The 18711-nt window shown below is 42.6% G+C and overlaps 1 long non-coding RNA gene across 1 annotated transcript in view; it reads left to right on the forward strand.

The window, feature by feature from the left end:
* LOC307185989 overlaps window positions 1-18376 on the forward strand; it is a 40699-nt gene extending 22323 nt beyond the window's left edge. Inside the window, exons 2-3 of the long non-coding RNA XR_013828231.1 lie at window positions 6892-7117; window positions 18354-18376. This is a non-coding gene — a long non-coding RNA (uncharacterized lncRNA). The remainder of the gene's footprint in view (window positions 1-6891; window positions 7118-18353) is intronic.
* The last annotated feature ends 335 nt before the right edge of the window (window positions 18377-18711 follow it).

The raw sequence follows: 18711 nt of genomic DNA on the forward strand, positions 1-18711 counted from the left end.
CATGAAGGCAAGTAACCCCAGGAACAATCTAGCAACTGGCAAAGCTCAGAAACTATTCCTCTAAATCTTAATGGTAAATGTGTACAATTTAGCTAATAAAAGGTTAAATAATAAAGGTTTGATAATAATTATTATTATTTAGATTTATTGTGGTTATCCCAGAAGTATGTTCTCTGATTAGGATAATTTGGCTTTAGGTGAATTTTGCTTTTTTTTTTTTTCTTTCATCCAGACATTTGTAATTCAGTCAAACTGTGTATTTGCCACATCTGTAATTTACTTTAATATTTCTAATCCTGTCAAAACTCATTAGCAGAAACTGCTGTTGACTGCAGCAGCAAGAGACTGGGCCAAAAGTGCCTTATTAAAACACTCCCATCTGGATGTGCGTCTTTCAGCTTTCCTCAGTGAGGCCTTCAACTGGCAAAAGCAGAGATTTGCTGTGATCAGGAAAGTTTTCTTGTCTCCAACGTTCTTCTCTTCCAAATCTTCAAGTACCTGACATATTGTTTCTAATTTGGAGTGGTATTCTCTTACTAGACACCAAGAGGATTCAAGTCCCTATTTTCTGCTAAAAAATGCCTACTGATGTTCACCGTGGCAAGAAAGCTTAGAGGACATTGGATCCAAATCCTCACTTTGCAGATGAAGCAACAGGCTTGAGGAGGTGAAAGAACTTGTCCAAGGTCCGACAGCTAACTAGGGAAGAACTGTCATGGGATCCAGCCTCCCAAAATGCAACCCTGCACTCGGTCCAGAGAAGCAAGTTGTCACCTTTCAATCTTTCTTTTTTCTCTTTCTTAGTGCCATGCTCCCGACCACAGTTAAGAAACATCTTCCTATAGTAAACCCCTGTTTAGAACAGTGTGCCGGTTTTTTGGGTTTTTTTTTTGTTGTTGTTTTTTTAATGATGTTGCTTTAAATAGACTACTTTCTCTAAATAAGTCATATTCCTTTGGAATAATCCTCCAAAAAAAAAAGAAACATCTTCCTTTTTCTTCTCCAATCAGTCATATTTCAGCTTTCAAACACTGATGGGACAGAGCCTCTTTGATCTCTTTCTAAGTATTTCCTGAGTATTTCAACCTGCTGCCTCATGGGTTTAATGAGGATCACAGATGATCCATTGATGTTTCTGGCTCAATGAGCCATTCATTATTATAGTGATTATTACGAAATGCATTTTGGCAAGCTCTCCTTCCCCTTAATTTTGAAACCCATGTGTATTTGACAGGAAATCTAGTCCGTGTGTTTTTGACTCATTTGCACCCAAGTCATTAGAATGTGGTTGGTCAGAGCAAACTGGACACTAAGTAGTGCTCTGGGCCTTTTCATAACACGTTGATGATCTTAGCTTCTGTTAGACGTCATCAGCCAGATTGTATGCAGCTAGCGTTCCAACTCCAGCTCTTCGAAGTTGACTCTGACATACTCCCAGGCACTTGTTCTTAATTAACTCCATATTTGTGATATTTTCTTTGGATGACTATGTGAGACTGAGACAAGCTTGAGCACACTATCCTCCTTCTAGAAACATGTAGAAATAGTAATATAAATAATAATACCAAACGTTTATTGAGTATTTACTATGTACCAGGTACAATTTTAGGCATGCTACCTGTATTCAGTTCTCACAATAACCCAGTGACATGGGTAGGATTATTATTTCCATTTTAAAGACTGGAAAAATAGAAGTCCCAGGTCACAGCTAATAGGCACCGAAGCCACAGATCGGATCCAGTCAGTCTAGCTCCAGAGCCAGAGCTTTTAAAAACTGTGTAGCCGTTGTGTGAAACTGACTCTGTGTCCATGAGAAACTGTATTTCCTTCCACTGGATTTGAGATGCTTCAGTGAATAGGCCTGCCAACATTAGCTTTCTTAGATGGCTATCTCAATGACTCAGATATGTTAAAATTTGCAATCACTGTGGCTACTGTAAATGCCCATATGGATTCCTTTGGCCAAAAAAAGAGCAACTGAAATTGGACCCATCTGCTTGGGTGGATATCTTGCTGTGCCACTTGATCCCAGAGGATATCTGAAGACTCTAGAAGACTCATGTACAATTCAAGGTGAGAAAGGCTGCTCTTGCCTGGAGACTTGATGATATGCTGTTGTCAGGGCCACATGACCCAGGCAGAACCAGTACCGTGCACCTAGGAACTACTATGGGCACATTGAATTGAACGTTGAAAACCAGAGACGTCATTGGAAGAACACAGGATAAACAAGGTTGTACCTTTACAGGAAATTAGGGAGGAGGGCCAGCTTACCTCAAGCTAGGAAAAAGTCCTATCCTCATAGCTCTGCCCATACTCATTTGCACCTTAAATTGCTTGTGGAAATCTGGGACAGGGAGACAGTTACATTTGTCATGCATTAGCTCAGCCACATCTGTGTCCTTTCTCTGAACATCAGTCAAATCAAAACATGTTTGGGGAAGAGAGACCAGAGAAGCCACTATCTTTGAACCACAGAGGACCGGTTATGGGTTCTTGAGGCTGTGGTAGGATCCTGTTCCTGATTCTTTGGTTTACCCTTTGCTCACATTTTAGCTACACAACCATAGGCCCCAAAGACATAGTCAACCTCATAATTAAAAGTGATAAAGAAATATTTTATTTGGTCTCCTGATCAAAGGCTTAGGATCTATGTACCCTTCTTGGATAATCTCAGCAGGTCATCTGCCATCTCTATTCTTCCTCCCAAGTCTGAGCCCGTAGCCCACATCTCTTTGCTGTGTTTAGGAACTGCCCATCCATTTTTCCACTGCACACCTCTATGCGGAGGTCCCATAGGATCGCAAACTCAGTGTCTAAAATTGAACTTATCCACCCTTCTTCCCAGCTCCCACAACAGGCTCCTTCCCTTGTATTTCTCTCTCATAAATGACTCTTAAGTTTCCTTTCCTTCCTCACCTCCTTTACATTCAATGTATCCAGTTTTGTCATCTACCTGTTTACACTGTGTTAAATCAGCACACCTGCTCTAACTGCCCTTCTCCTTCCATAACTGTCCACTGCAACCCCTTCCATCAGGCTGCAAATATCTCACTGGCATTGCCATCACCTCGCTCTGCCTCCAATCCATTCTCTACACTCTGTGCACGTATGATGGTCTCTTCACTGGCTCTCTATTGCCCTTGGGGATAAAATCTTAACTCTTACTGATCTGTCTTTTTCTCTAGACTGTGAGTTCTTTGAGAGAAGGGATGTAGTCCAATTCATCATTAAATATTCATTGAATCATATTGGTTGAGTGAATGCAAGTGCCTACACTGGTTCCATTCAATGGCAAAGCAAGTCTCCTTTTTCTTCTAAAGGTTGAGGGAGGGGGTCGAGGGGGAGGGCAGTCAGGGATGATGATCTCTTGACTCACGTGTTTCAAAGAGGAAAGAAGGAGAGTAACACTCAGCTTCCTATGTTCTGGTTATGTGCCACTAGATATTTTAAAGGGATAAGCTCACTGTATCCCAGCAGACACCCTGTGCATATTACTGTCTTCATTTTTGAGATGATAAACTAAGGTCCAGTAAAGAATATGCCCAAGCTCACAAGTTTAGTCATGAACCAAGCTTAGTAATTGACCAAGTCATCATTCAAACCTTAATCTGACTAACTCCAAAGCTGGGCCTTCTTATGCCCATCAACCATATAAAATTCATTCTAAAACTAAGTCCGATAATCTTGTACATGAACCACATCTGATCCAGGCATCCTGCCCACCCTCCCTCAAATGTCCTTTGCCAATACACTCACTCAGTCCTCTATTCCACCCATCACAGCCTCCCAACCACAGTCCAACAGGCTCCAGCAGAGCTCAGAGTTTGCCAGTCTGACTTGGAGATAAGGAGTATCTTATGGAACTTTCCTGATCCAATAATATCCCCTTGGTTTTCCTGGATCAGATAGGGAGTTTTAATTGAAATTAAAACCTTATCTGTAATTGCTTAGTTAGAAGACATATTTTCCTCTTTCACAGGTTCTGATTCTTGGGAAGAATTTAGAGAAGCTAAGTAAAAATAAGCAGGGTGCAAAGAGGGAAGTGGATTTCCTCGCATCAGAGTTTGAGACTTTCAGAACTTTGGATTCAGGTGCTGAGACGAATGGGGCAACTTGAGCACTGTGAGATTGAACACAATTCCTTGAGGAGCACAAGTCTGTGCGTGAGGGAGAGAATAACGGTGGGGTCATATGTTCAGGGAAAACCAGTGTAAGATGGGAGCTATTGTCCAACGCAATGCACTTTAAAATTCGACCATGTTGCTAAGCACTTACTGTGTAACCAGCACTGAATGTACAAATAAATAAGACACAGTTCCTGCTGGTGAGTTCACGATCCAGTTAAGGAGACAGCCATGAAAACAAATAAGTAACAATTTGTTATGATAATTATGCTGAGTACCTGCAATGGCACAGGAGAGCAAGCAATGGGGTTGTTTTTGAAGTATAGTTGATTTAGAGTATCATGTTAGTTTCAGGTATATACCGCACAACAATTCAGTTATACATACACATGTCTATACATTCCTTTTCAGCTTCTTTTACCTTATAGGTTACTACAAACTATTAAGTATAGCTCCCTGTGTTATACAGTAGGCCCTTGTTGGTAATGAATTTGTTTTGAGAATCCTAGGGGATTTAGAGTTCAGGATTCGCAGAAGAGGTGACATCTGAGTGGAGCTGTGAAGGACAAATAGGAGTTCATCAGACCGATAGGGAGATAAAAGTGCTTTAGGCAGAGGGAAAAACACATGCAAAGTCACAGAAGCCAAAATGAACAAACAACAAACAAACAAAAGCCCATGAGGTGTGTAGGGTCTGGCGAGGGCTGCCTAAAGACTATGTGAATGTGCATATAGGGTAAGTGTACATCTGTGAAGAATCAGCGTCTTCTTCCATCTTCTAATGACAGATGTGTAGGGTTAATTACCAGCAATGCTCTCCCTTTTGCATTCTTGGTATATTTCCTAAAGATTGAGTCAAGTCTAACTAACTGTGTATGTATGAATATATATCGAGGAAAGAATAACACAGGAGGGAGAGGGCCTTGTAAATGTCACGGCGCTGTTCATTTTTACATGATATATGAAATAATATAAATTCACTGCTCTCATAAATTTAGAGAGAAATCCAGTTTTAGGGCCTGTTTACAAGGGCTGTTGGACTTTGTGAACAAAGCATTCTCGTATGCTCTGGGGGCTTTGTGATAATTGCCTTATTAGGTTCTTATGGAATGGATTTGGTGGTCTAAGTCCTTGGTGGGTTGGGATATGCAAGAGAACTTTGAAACCAGCTTGTGTGATTTGCCTGGGATGTCAGTCAGCACTGTCCGTGGTAGCCCCTGGAGAAAGTTGGCATTGTCCTGCTGCATGTCTCATTTCTAACAGGCTAGTTCTCCTGCATGAGGCTTTCTACGAGCCCCAGGATAATATGGAGATGCCAGTGGATTGATTCTACTCAATTTTGCCGGCTTTTCCTGAGCTTAAAAGGATGCCAAGCTCAACATCGGCTACTGCTTTAGGAGGTGAGCTCTTTGTGTGATGAAAAGTTCCCTGAGTTGGAGTTCAGAAGACTGAAATCTTTTCCCAGTTTTGCACATACGAGCTAGTGAGTTGGACACACAGAATTTTGCTTGTTAGTGTCCTGTTAGAACATATCTGTGTTTGTAGCAGAAATTGAGAACTGCCACCTATTCTCCCCTCTTTCCTTGGAATTACCACCTTGAAGACTGTACTCCCAGTTCCCTTCAGTCCAGAGCAGCCAGTGAGATATAAGCAAAAGTTGTCAGGTGGGGCTTTAAGAGTTGATAAAACCACCATTTCCCACATCTCTCCATTCGTCGTATTTCCTGCTTGGAATCATAACCTGATGGTTGGCGCTCCAAGTAGCCATCTTGGATGACGAAGCAAGCTTGATGATGGAAACCATGCACTAAAGACAGAGGAGAAGAAAGCAAGCCTGCATCCCCGATGACATTGAAAGCCTGCATTCCAGCCATGGACTGCCTACTTCTGCACTTCATATTATACAAAAGAAAAGTTTAACTCCCTAAATCTTGTTGAAGGCTGTGTTATTTGGGTTTTCTATTATATGCAGTTGAAAACAATTCCTAATGGGAAACAGTTTAGTATTCTCTTCTACCACATATGTTTCCTTCAAACAGCAGGGAACACAGCTGCCAGCAATTCCAGAGAAAATAGACAATAATTGTTCAGAGCTTGGGTTCAGGAATCAGACTGCCTCAGGCAGCATCCTGGCTCTACTGCTTACAAGGTCATGACCTTGAGCAAATTCCTTAACTATCTTGTGCCTCAGTTTCCTCTTTTTATAATAAGGACAAAAACAGTACTTACCTTTATAGGGTGATTGTGAAGATCAAGCTAAAAGAGATAACCCATGTAGAGTGTTTTGAGAATGTCCAGCATCTAATAATCACTCAACACATATTAGTTATTACTATTGTTTCTTTAAGTGTTTGTTTTATTTTAGCTCTTTGAACCTAGAAGACACCAGCAGAGAACTCCCAGGGAAGGGCTGGGGTTGTTCCAGCTTGGGTGAAGGTCCATGTGGCCAGCAAGATGGGACACTAGGATTGGCCTAGCCTGGGTCACCCACCTTGGTGGCAGTATTGGCGGGAGAGGGGGTCAATCGAGTATGGTATCAGAAAGGGGCAAGGAGCTGAGTGCTGGTAAACAAACACCAAAGCTTCCATACGCCCCTAATTTGCCTCTTGAGGATATTGAGAGAATACCTGTTTGCCAAAATCCTCGAAATTTTTTTGTGTCAGTGATATACGGAGTTGCTATCATCAGTATTCTCATCAGTCTGCGAGGCCTTTTTTCTTTCCTATCAGACTTACACCAAATTTAGATCTCACCTTTCTTTCAGGGCTGGGGCAGCTCCTGAAAGGCCCTGAAAAGCTAAAACCCTGGACGCCCCCCCTCCCCTCCCACCACTACACTGGTGATAAAAACAACATGAGATGCGGAGACAAGACAGCAACATCCATTACCGAGCTAGTCGCTTGCAGGGGGAAAAAAGCATCTACTGCCAGCAAAGGGTCTATGGAAGAAACACAAAACAATCCTGAAATCAAACGGATGCCTGATGTAAGGTATTATGCTGTAAAACTTCCCAGCTCTGTGTGTGTGTGTCTGTATGTGTCTTATTTTCTGTATTCTGATGATTTGACATCTTGGGACCTTGCTGGCCCTGGAGGGATTGCCCTTCCAGGGTTAGCTAATTCCTAGAGATAGCACCCACTTTCCCAGGGGTGTGCCTTTCAAATGCAAACCAATCATTGCAAAGTCCACCCTCTCCCCCAACCACCTTCTCTACTGGATTCTCACACTCTGGGCCACTATTTACCCTCCCTGATCACTCCAAGGCCAGATACCAGACAACCAGGGACAGCCCCTATGCCCCAGAACTCGCTGAATTTATTCAAACTAGCCTAAGGCTGCTTACCCTTCCCACAAAAACCACAATAAAGGCTCTTGCCCACGTTTTCCCCTCACTCCTTCTGCCTCCTCACCAACCCTAGAGCTTCCCTGGGTGGCCCTGTGTGGTGTCTCATGCCTCCTGTTTCTAGGAATCTGTGAGGATAAGAAACTTCTTCCTTCATGACCGTCATTTTCATGTTGTCATGTCTTACCATACATGATTAAAATAAATTCTGGGTACCCTTTAAAAAATGTGTGTGTGCGTGTGTGTAAGCACACACTAGTCTGCAATGTTTAAGAGATGGGGACACAGACTGACTTTTTTTTTTTTTTTTTTTTTTGCGGTACATGGGCCTCTCACTGTTGTGGCCTCTCCCGTTGCGGAGCACAGGCTCCGGATGCGCAGGCTCAGCGGCCATGGCTCACGGGCCCAGCCGCTCCGCGGCATGTGGGATCTTCCCGGACCAGGGCACGAACCCGTGTCCCCTGCATCGGCAGGCGGACTCTCAACCACTGCGCCACCAGGGAAGCCCCAGACTGACCTTTTCTATCTCTAATTTTCTCACAGACTTGCATAACAGACACCAGGCTTTCCTGATGCTCATGGCCCTGTTTTCCAGGTGTTTATCAGCCCTTACTCCAGGGCCTGGACGTTACTTCTCCAAGAACTATCTCTCTAATAAATCACGACATTGGCCTCTCATTTTATTTTATCAGATTAACTCTCCTGGGAATATATTTTGTGTCCAAAGGAGATAATATTGAAAGTGTTCAGTAAGTCAATTTTGTTGTTATATCTTAACACCTGAAAAGTTTCTCAGAGTCTATGGCTCTTTCTGGTGATTTTAGCATCTTAGAAGAGAACTCTACCAGGCGTGTCTGAAAGTGCAAGCTGAAGGTTATGACCAGCAGTTAATTATGAGGAGGTTGGCAGAGGGATGGCATTTCTGGGGAAAAATGAAGCTAAGCTTTCATCAAATCCAAAAGACTCTGGCACTGGTTTTGTTTCAAGTACATGACTGAAGGCGAAATGTTTGAAATGAGACACTGTTTACCCTTTAAAGAAAAAAAATAATGATACAATGTATATAAGTGCTCATGTCTCCAAGGTCTTTTCTCAGTCCTCACAGACCCACCAGGTGTTTGACGCCACAAATGTCCCCATCACTGTTACCAGAAGTTCTAGGAGAATAGGATTGGCTCTAATAAGGCTCTCCTGAGATGAAATTGTCTCCCAGGTTTCTGGGAGGCCTGACTCCATGATCATATCACCCATATGGTTCTATGGTGAAATTTTCCACATGATGGTTGGAGGCAAAGGTCAAAGTTCAACATAGCTGAAGTGCTGAAAGAACAAGGGATCTGTCATTTCCTCCTGCCATAGCCACAGCTTAGAGCTCTAGATCTCACTAGATTCCCACTGAATCAGAAACATCTGGACTTTAACCAGCCTTCCAGGTGATTCTCATGCACATTGAAGTTTGAGAACCACTGCACTGAGCCATACTTTGTCTCCTTGTTTTTCTTTTCCCAAGCACAGGGTCTGAAGCTAGATGAGCTGGAACACCACTTTCTGATGAGGTGACCATGGTCAAGTGGATGTCTTTGAGTTTCTATGTACTTATTAGGACAGTAGGAATAATAATTATATTTCAGGGGTGTCGCTGGGATTAAGTGAGTTCACGTGTGTAGGACACTTAGTACTGCACCTGGTAAAGAGAAAACATTCAATAGACACTTGCTATGACTATTACTACTACTATTATCATTTTCTGTCTCTTTGCCACACCAATGACAAACACAGCCAGCAGAACGAGGAAGAGCAAGAATATTTTCCAGCTCTGCGAACTTGGGCAAGTTATGCAGACTCTGGGCCTCAGGTTCCTTCTCTACTAAAGAGATACCAGCACTTGCCTCATTGGATTGTTGCGAGGGTTTAATGAGTTAGTATAAGTAAAGCATCTTAGGACAGTACCTGGCGTGCAGTAAGTGCTCCATTAAACATTAGCAATGGTGAGGGTGGTACACGAACCCATTTGTCTACTTAGTTTTGCAGCTCTGACGTGACTGTCAGGAAAGTGGCGGAAATAAGTGAGATTCTTGGGTAAACAGCATGCTCCGCGTGAGGACTTCCCTGCCCCACCGAGCAGAGTGAGCCATTCCTTCCTCTTTGCCGAGGCATCCATCCTGTTACTTCTCACACTGCCTTCTCTCCTCGTGTCTAGTGTTTACGTCCCTGGTGCAAATTGGTGTTCAATAAATGTCTGTTAATAAAAGCCTGTTTAATCTCCAATTGTAATGTATCCATGTCACCTATGGGAGAAGAGTAATGACCTCCCAAAGAGGTCTACCTTCCCATCCCTGGGGCCCATGAAGATGTTAGGTTACATGTTGTGGGGAAAGTGGGAGTTAGGCTTGCAGATGGAATTAATGGCTGCTAATCATCTGACTTTAAAATAGGGAGATTATGGTATTTCCATAGAATACAAAAATATAGGTAAGAGAATAGATCTTCAAAGTTCTCATTATAAGAACAAAATTGTAACAAGGTGAGATGATGGATGTTACCTAAACTTACTGTGATGATCATTTCACTATTTATATCTATCTATCTATCTCAAATCATTATGTTGTACAACTTAAACTAATACAATATTCTCAGTGAATTATATCTTAATGAAATGTCAGATGTATCTCAGTGAAACTGGGAAAAAATAAAATTTTAAAAATTGCCAAGAAAAAAAATTAAAAATAAAATAGGGAGATTAACCTGGGTTATCTGTGTGGGCCTAAGGTAATCACAAGTGTAAATGTGGAAGAGGGAATCCGAAGACAGAACCAGAGAGATGCTCGGTGAGAAGGACTTGCCTTACTGTTGCTGGCTTTGAAGGTGGAGGAAGGGTCCATAAGCCAAGGAATGCATGTCTAGAAACTGGAAAAGGCAAGAACACCGATTTTCCCCTAGAGCCTCAGGAGGAATACAACCCTGCTGACACCTCGATTTTAGCCCAGTGAGACCCATTTTGGAATTCTGACCTCTGGGACTATAAGATATTAAATTCGTGTTGTTTTAAGCCACTAAGTTTGTGGTAATTTGTTAACAGTTGCAGTAGAAAACTACTCCATCATCCTTGGCTCTGTTATTACAACAAGGTTAGAACTGGCTCTTTTAAAAATTATTTAGCCTAACCACTTGTACTCCCCCTTCTTATTAGCAATAGCACCTCTAACCATGGTGCTGCGGCACTGAGAAGAATTTTCCACTGTAGAGTCATCATCTGAGAAAACCCATAGACATAAGTTTAGGTCTTCAACTCAAGGTCTAGGGCATGTCCAGCTTCTCAGGATATGGTACTGGAGTGCTCACCGGCGAGGCCAGGGCCCTTCTTGTGTATCCTTTGAACTCAGCCTCTGGTTGCTCACCAGGGAAGGTGTGAAAGAGCAGCAGACGGGCAGAGGGTTAATCCAGCAGGCCTCTGCGCCGGGGGCACCTCCTCCTCCAGCATCTGTCTGCATTCTGTTGGGCAGGACCCCTTCAAAGGGGATCCGGTCTCTCCTTTATGCCAGCTTGAGGGAGAGCCAAATGTGGCTCTGTCAGCATGTGGGAGATCAAAGGGCTACCAGCCCCAGCCCCAGCCGAGCTTCAGAGAACAGAGCCACATGGAATACCTTGCTCCCCCCGGAAGGGTTCTGCGGACCATCTCCTGACACACACTCTTTCCCCCTGGCCCCTCAGAATTTGAGAGAGACCTTGACCACTCCCATAGTTTGAGGTTCATTTAAAAAAAACAGACATATCCAAACATGTTTATAAAAATCGTAGTATATTGTAAATGTTTACATTTAATATATTAGCACTTTTTTTTTTTTTTGGCGATACGCGGGCCTCTCACTGTTGTGGCCTCTCCCGTTGAGGAGCACAGGCTCCAGACACGCAGGCTCAGCGGCCATGGCTCACGGGCCCAGCCACTCCGCGGCATGTGGGATCTTCCCCGACCGGGGCACGAACCCGCGTCCCCTGCATCGGCAGGCGGACTCTCAATTGACCACTGCGCCACCAGGGAAGCCCTATATTAGCACTTTCAACACATGAAAAAACAATGCAATGTAATGATGTTATTCATAAGAAATTCAGAATTTATTAAAATATTAATTCATAATATATTAGAGGCACCATAGACAGCTAGTGGGGTATACATGAAATGGATGTAACGAATAACGCCTTTGAATCTTCCCAAACTCTATGAATTCCATGCTTTGGAGATAAAGTTGAGTGTATATTTGAGGCCTCAGACGAGTAGGCCTACCGCCCCATACCCTCTCTGCATCTGCCTTGCCATCCACCTATCCTCACTGCCTGAAATGGTATCCAACATTCCTGTCTCCACTGGGAGCGACAGCAAGTAATTTAGCAAAGACCTTTTTTTTTTGGCCGTGCCATGCGACATCTTAGTTCCCCGACCAGGGATCAAGCCTCTGCCCCCTGCACTGGAAGCGTGGAGTCTTAACCAGTGAACTACCAGGGAAGTCCAGCAACAACCTTTTATGATGAGCTATCAGGGGCTATGAGAAGCATACCACTCCCAGGAAAAAGGGATCTAGTCCTGAGATGGTTATACAACCCCCATGGATGCAGATTCCAAACATATATTCTCTCCAACTGGTCATTCATTTCAGGAAACAGCTTGGACTAGCAACCTAGGCTTGGAAAAACATAACTCTCAGGCAGAATTTATGAAGTTTTTAAGGGTAGTTTTTGATCCTGCAGGGAGGCTAAATGCCAGAGAACTCTCCTGTACCAGGGAAGAAGAACGTTCGTCCTGTCTTTTATGTCCCACTAGTTTAGGAAAATCTAAGCTCAAGGAGGTGGGTGGCATCTCTTAGCTCTAATGATCCAAGTGAAGCCAAGAATCTATAACAGAGCTGTGGTCTCTAGTTAAGGCTAACGCAAATGCATAGAAATCATCTGTGCTTCCCTAAATGGACTAACATGAAATTGAGAAGTCTCTCCTCTGTCCCCAACCACGTGCAGTTGTCTGTGGCTCAATATTTTTATTAACATGGGTAAACAAGTAGTAATACCAGAAAATGATCTATCTCAGCGTTGACTACACTCTCTGGTCTAAAATGTTTATGACTTTCTTTTCTACTTGCATAAACTGTAGAAAACCACTTTCACTATGCAGAATTATTTCTGCACAAGAGAACTGAAGAGCTACTTTTTTATTGTTAATAGAGAGGAAGTTATGCATACATGAAACCCAAATTCCAAGTCTAATGAACCTATAGCAATGGTCTGAAATGCATTTCCTCCCTTCCTTCTTTCCTTCCTTCCTTCGTCCTCCCTTCCTCCCTCCCTTCCTCCCTCTCTTTCTTCCTCCCTTTCTTGCCTTCCTTTTTCCTTCATTAGTGGTAAGTCTCAGGTCATGCTTATAGTCTAAGCCTCCTTAAGTCATTCATGGTTACCAGATCATAAAGTGGGAAGTATGGACGTGTAGGCAGGAGTACTTTAGAATCAACAGGAGAGCTTTAAAAATACTGATTTCCACCTCCAGAGATTCTTACATAATTGTAAGAATTTGTCGAGGGAGTGGCTTGGGTACTAGGACTTATAAAAGCTCCATAAGTGGTCCCAACATAAAGCCAAAATTGAGAACTACCGATTTAAGTGAAATCAATGCTAAATTAGTGAAACCATTGATTTGTTTCCCCGTTGGCAAAATTGAATAAATAAAATGATAGTGTTGGGGGGTTTGAATAGACATGGCCTAAAAGTGATGATATTTGACTATTCATGGATTAGTTTATTATAGGAGGAATTTTCAAATTCAGAATGAGGCAGAAAGGCAGAAGAAGGCTCTTTGGTTTGAAATAACACAGTTTCAGTCATATTTTTTTTTTCATGTTCTGTCCTTCAATCTGCCAGTCTGCTTCAGACTTGCTAAAGTGATAGTGTAGGTGGAATTTCATTGTAGGCTGATGAGGTTTCTGGGCCGTGAGATCTGGTTGTGCAGCACAAATTCAATAAGAACCCTCACACGACCACTGGCCGATTCTAGCCCACTGCAAAGAGTGTGAAGTCAATTCCTTGGAGTACTGCCAGCAAATATTTTTGGCACAGTTCCTGGATCATCAACAGGATTCTGTCCTTGACATCTGGAACACCCATCTGCGAGGCAAGCAAATAGTTTTGAAATGAAGTTAGGTCTCTTGACCAATTAAAGACGTGTGTTTGACAGCAACCCTGTGCAATTCATTAGCTGTCTGGCTAGTTTCCAGCAGGTATGAATTCCTAGTGATCCTGGGTTACTGATTGTTGGGTGATCAGTTTGGAAGCTGGAAGGTAATGTGGCGTGCGTTCCAGCTGGGGATGGTCTCATTAGGATGAGAGAGTAGGTGACCAACCACCTGTGAGCAATTACTGGCAGTGCCTCTGCATGAAGCAGAGCCCAGGCCTGATTCTCTACCCTTTGTTCCAATCTGAATGTGGCACGCCTCTCCCATTTTAGAGCTATACTGTTGTGCTATCAGTTATTACAGTACCATAGAGTTTTACCTGTAACAGGGAGGCTTCTGGACATTGCAAATGCAATGTGCTTTCCATTACAGCAGGGTTTCTCAACCTCAGTGCTATTGACATTTTGCAAGGCATATTTTTGTTTTCAGGCGTTGTCCTGTGTATTATAGGATGTTTAGCAGCTCCCTGGCCTCTTCCCTCCAGATGCCGGGAGCATTCCTCTGCTTGTGACAACAAAAGATGTTTCCAGATGTTGTCAAATGATCCCCAGGAGGTGGGGACTGGACAGTAAAATTGTCTCGATTGAGAACCAGTGAGAGGTCCCCCAGATTTCATAATATGAGAAAAATAAGATTTCCTACACAAAGGCAAAATGATGAGCGTAAAACCGTTTCCTAAATGTCATTCAGTACAAATGAACCGTCCTTTAGCTGTCATACACAACAGGTTTGATTGTTTTAGTCATCTTTGTATGCTCGCTGGTGCGCAGCCCAATGCTCTATTCACATAGTAGGTCCTCAATAATATTCATTTTTTAAAGTTGTAGTTGATTTACAGTGTTTCACGCGTACAGCCAAGTAATTCAGTTATGTATAAATATGTATGTATATATTATATATATATTAGATCCTTTTCCATCATAGGTTATTATAAGATACTGAATATAGTTCCCTGTGCTATACAGTAGGTTCCTGTTGTTTACCTATTTTATATATCGTAGTGTACATCTGTTAATCCCAAATTCCCAATTTATCCTCCCCCTTTTCCCTTTGGTAACCATAAGTTTGTTTTCTATGTCTGTGAATCTATTTCTGTGTTGTCAATAAGTTCATTTGTATCACTTTTTTAGATTCCACACATAAGTGATATCATATGATATTTGTCTTTCTCTGTCTGACTTACTTCACTTAGTGTGATAATCTCTAGGTCCAACCATGTTGCTGCAAATGGCATTATTTCATTCTTTTTTTATAGAATAATGTTCATTGAATGAGTAAAATATCTAGTCTTTCCCCACTTCTGTCTGTGTGGTCTGGGTGGGTCTCCTGGGAATTGACTTGTGGACCGGCCCAGGTCAATCAGACTTTCTCATTTCTCTGGACATAAGAGGTCCTGAAGCCAGTTTTATCAAAGTGAATCACAGGGCTCATTGGAATGTTGGGACAAACACACTCAGCTCAACTTTTTTTTTTTTTTTCTCGTGATGGTTTTGAACCTGGAAGGATGTAGTCCCCCAGAAATTCTGGAAGCCAACTTGATGTTATAAGTGAGAATCACTCAAGAGAGATGGAGCAGAGCTGAGGGATAAAAAGGAAGAAGTCAGATCCTGAAGCTATTGTTTGTGACTAGATCCAGTGGTATTTCTAGCCACATCCACAGCTACATGACTTTTCAGTTGCTTGAGCCAGTATGTTCCCTCTGGTTTATTTATTTCCATTTTTATTAGTTTTTGCTTAGGCCAGTTTGAGTTGGGCCTTCAGTCATTTGAGATCAGAAGAGTCCTCCTTTAGACACTGCTCTACTCAAGAGCTGGCCTGCTGTGTGTGTAACATGACCTGATAACACACAATGCAGATGCTGACTCAGGACTGCATAATCCTGGTATTGATGAGATCTTAGAAGTAATGGTCTGGCCATCACCTGATGCAAGGGTCTCTCTACCACATTCCTTGTCAGAAGAACACTGGGCTATTGCTTGAATATGTGGGGACGTTCAGAACTTGCCCATTTCTTTGTTAAGTCAGCTCAAGCTGTTGGAGAATTCCTATTTATATTAAGTCAAACCTGCTTCTAAGAAGCTTCCATCCTAGAATCAAGGTCTGTAGCTAAATAGGAAAAAAAAGTGTTTTTTTCTTACAATGAAGACAAATGCTGTGTCTTGTCTTTGTCAATTCTTCTCCATCTTGGCCATTCTCAAGTTCTCCCAGCCTCTTCTGAAAGGTCATGTTCCAAATCTCTGTAACTGTAAAGAGGAGAGACTTTGGAATGAAACACACCTGAGGCTGTAACTCATCTTCATAGCTTTTTAGCTGTGACTTTAGAAACTTTACCTATAGTTCTCTAGTGTTTGTGTTTTTGTCTGTCCCATGGGGACCACTAGCTCTCTTATGGGGTTGTGGTGAACATTCCATGGGATGATGCTTATTCAGTGTTTTTTAGCTCTTAATTCAGAGCTAAAAACCTGAATTTAGCTCTTAATTCCGAGCTAAAAACCTGACACATCTGTGTGCTGTGGTCCATAAATTATCATTATCTTTCTCATCTTGTTGCTATTCTTGGGACACAACTTTAGGATATTCACTTAAAATATGGTCTCCAAAATTCAACACAGTATGCCAGATGGGATCTGACCATCCTAATATTTTGACATCTCTGCTTGGTTTATTTAAGGCTTCTCATTTGCTTTAGTCATCCAAACTGGCATGGGTGGTCCTAACAGTCACATTGTCAGGGTCACAGAGAGTGCAGATGACTTGCAGTCACTTTTCTTGCCATGCTGTTGATTGAAATCCACATCATCAGAACTCTGATCTTTGCCCAGAGACCATCAACACTGAGGTCCAGCCTCTCAGCTCCTGGCTGCCCCAAATCAAGGTTGCATCTAAGTGCAGGTCAATAGGGCTGTTTTCCTTTCCATAGCATAGCTTGCTGGCCTGAGGAAAGAGGATGCTGATGTTTCCATTGGCAGATTGTAGCTCCTAAAGAATGAAGCAAACCCGATTGTATGATAGGGGGACATCCAGGAAAATAAGCATAGGACAGGGCTCTGTGGCCACATGGGGACTGTCAAGGCTCAAAACAAGCTCTTTCATGTCCAGCCAATGTTCGTAATACGTGAAAGAAGTTTTTTAAAGTCTGTTGATTGGTTGCACTTTGTCCTATGAGAAGAACTTTTCCTTACTTTTCCAAAATAGCACATATATCCCTTCCACAGTCAACAACAACAACAAAATTTAGTACCTATCATACGCTAGACATTGTCAGAATAGTAATAGTAGAAGAAGAAATAATAAGAGCTACCACTTCTTGGGCAATTACCACTGTGGTTCATATTATTCTCCCCATTTTACAGATCAGGCAATGAGGCTTAGAGAAGGTAAGTCACTTGCCCAAGGTCCTGTAGCTTAAGAAGCAGGATCAGGATTCCAATTTGGGTTGTCTGACCCCAGAATGCTGCAGTTAACCGCACACTCCCTCATCGCTCTGCCATCGTAGCCATGTGACGTGATGGTGGCATTAGCTAATGCCATGGTTGTAATCATTTTGCAATATACAAGTGTATCAAATTAACACGTTGTATACCTTAAATTTACACAATGTTAAGTCAATTATATCTCAATAAAGCTGGGGGAAAAATGTTACCTGGACAAAGGACCCTCAACAGCGATTCCTCCTTCCAGACTCAGCCCAAGACTAAGGTCTGTCTCTTATGTCGTCGGTTCTGGGAATTCCTCAAAATTCTGTTTTCTAACCCAAACTCCCTAACTATACATTGCTCATTCCCCATTGAGGGCTTTCTCTTCGGGTTCCAGCCTTGCTCTCTGCCCATTCCCACTGGTTTCATTATTAATATCTTCCCTTGCTATTTGCTCCTGTCCCATGTAGGATAGGAACATCAGTTCCCTTTTATTCTGCCGGACCTTCTTTCCTTGCCTATACCTTAACTGCCGCCTACAAACACGCAGGGAGAGTCCAAGGCCAGCCGCATCTCCTGCACCTCCAAGGCAGGAAAAGCCCGAATCTAGCGGTGAAGTCACCAAGCACATAATCACCGATCTCCACAGGCTTTGCGTCATGATGCAGCATCATCAGGTTTTATTATTTTTACATCCTGAGAAGGGAAGCTAGTAGGGTTAGAAAGGGAGAGAGATGCGTGTGAGGGTTACAGGAAAGAAAAGAGAGGGAGGGAAGGAAGACTGGAAGTAGAAAAAAAGGAGAAAAGGGGAAGAGAGAAGTTGAGACTGGTTTAAGTGACCTCAGGGGCATGTTGCAACAGTTTGGTGGTATTTGTGAATAATTAACAATTTGTTATGGTAGCAACAAGAGAAGAGGTCTGCAGGTGCTGCTTGGTTATTTGCTGCAGAGGGAATATTGAAATATCAGTTACTATGAGCAGAAGAAAAACAGCATGTGAAGAGAAAGTCCCAGGTTGTGACAAAGCATGGGTTTTTCCAGCTCTCCAGCTTAAATTTCTCTGCAGGGGAAGTCCAGTCCCCCTGAAAACTTGTAATAATAATAAAGTGATTGGAAGATGTATTTGAATTTCCCGTCAATGAAAACATTCGTTAGTCCAAAGTACTAAGAGTTGAGGCTAAGGGAGCTATATTTTCTTGCTGAGCACTTTTGGTGGTGGTGGTGTTAAACTATATTGTATTCTTCTTCAATTGCAGTTGACCGAATCAAGGGTTTCTTGAGTCCTGCAGTGTCCCTGACATGGTTGAGGCAGGATGGAGGATACAGAAGGAGAAGGTATGATTTATGCCAAAAGGGGCTCAGCATCCTCAGGGGAAATTTGGAAGACAAGACCAGATTCCCTCCCCCCTAAACAATAGGGAAAAGAATCCCCAAAACACAATGTAGTATTTTTTTTTAACATCTTTATTGGAGTATAATTGCTTTACAATGGTGTGTTAGTTTCTGCTTTATAACAAAGTGAATCAGTTATACATATACATATGTTCCCATATCTCTTCCCTCTTGTGCCTCCCTCCCTCCCACCCTCCCTATCCCCCCCCTCTAGGTGGTCAC

This window comes from Stenella coeruleoalba (genome assembly GCF_951394435.1).
Source record: "Stenella coeruleoalba genome assembly, chromosome: 4".
Taxonomy (NCBI): domain Eukaryota; kingdom Metazoa; phylum Chordata; class Mammalia; order Artiodactyla; family Delphinidae; genus Stenella; species Stenella coeruleoalba.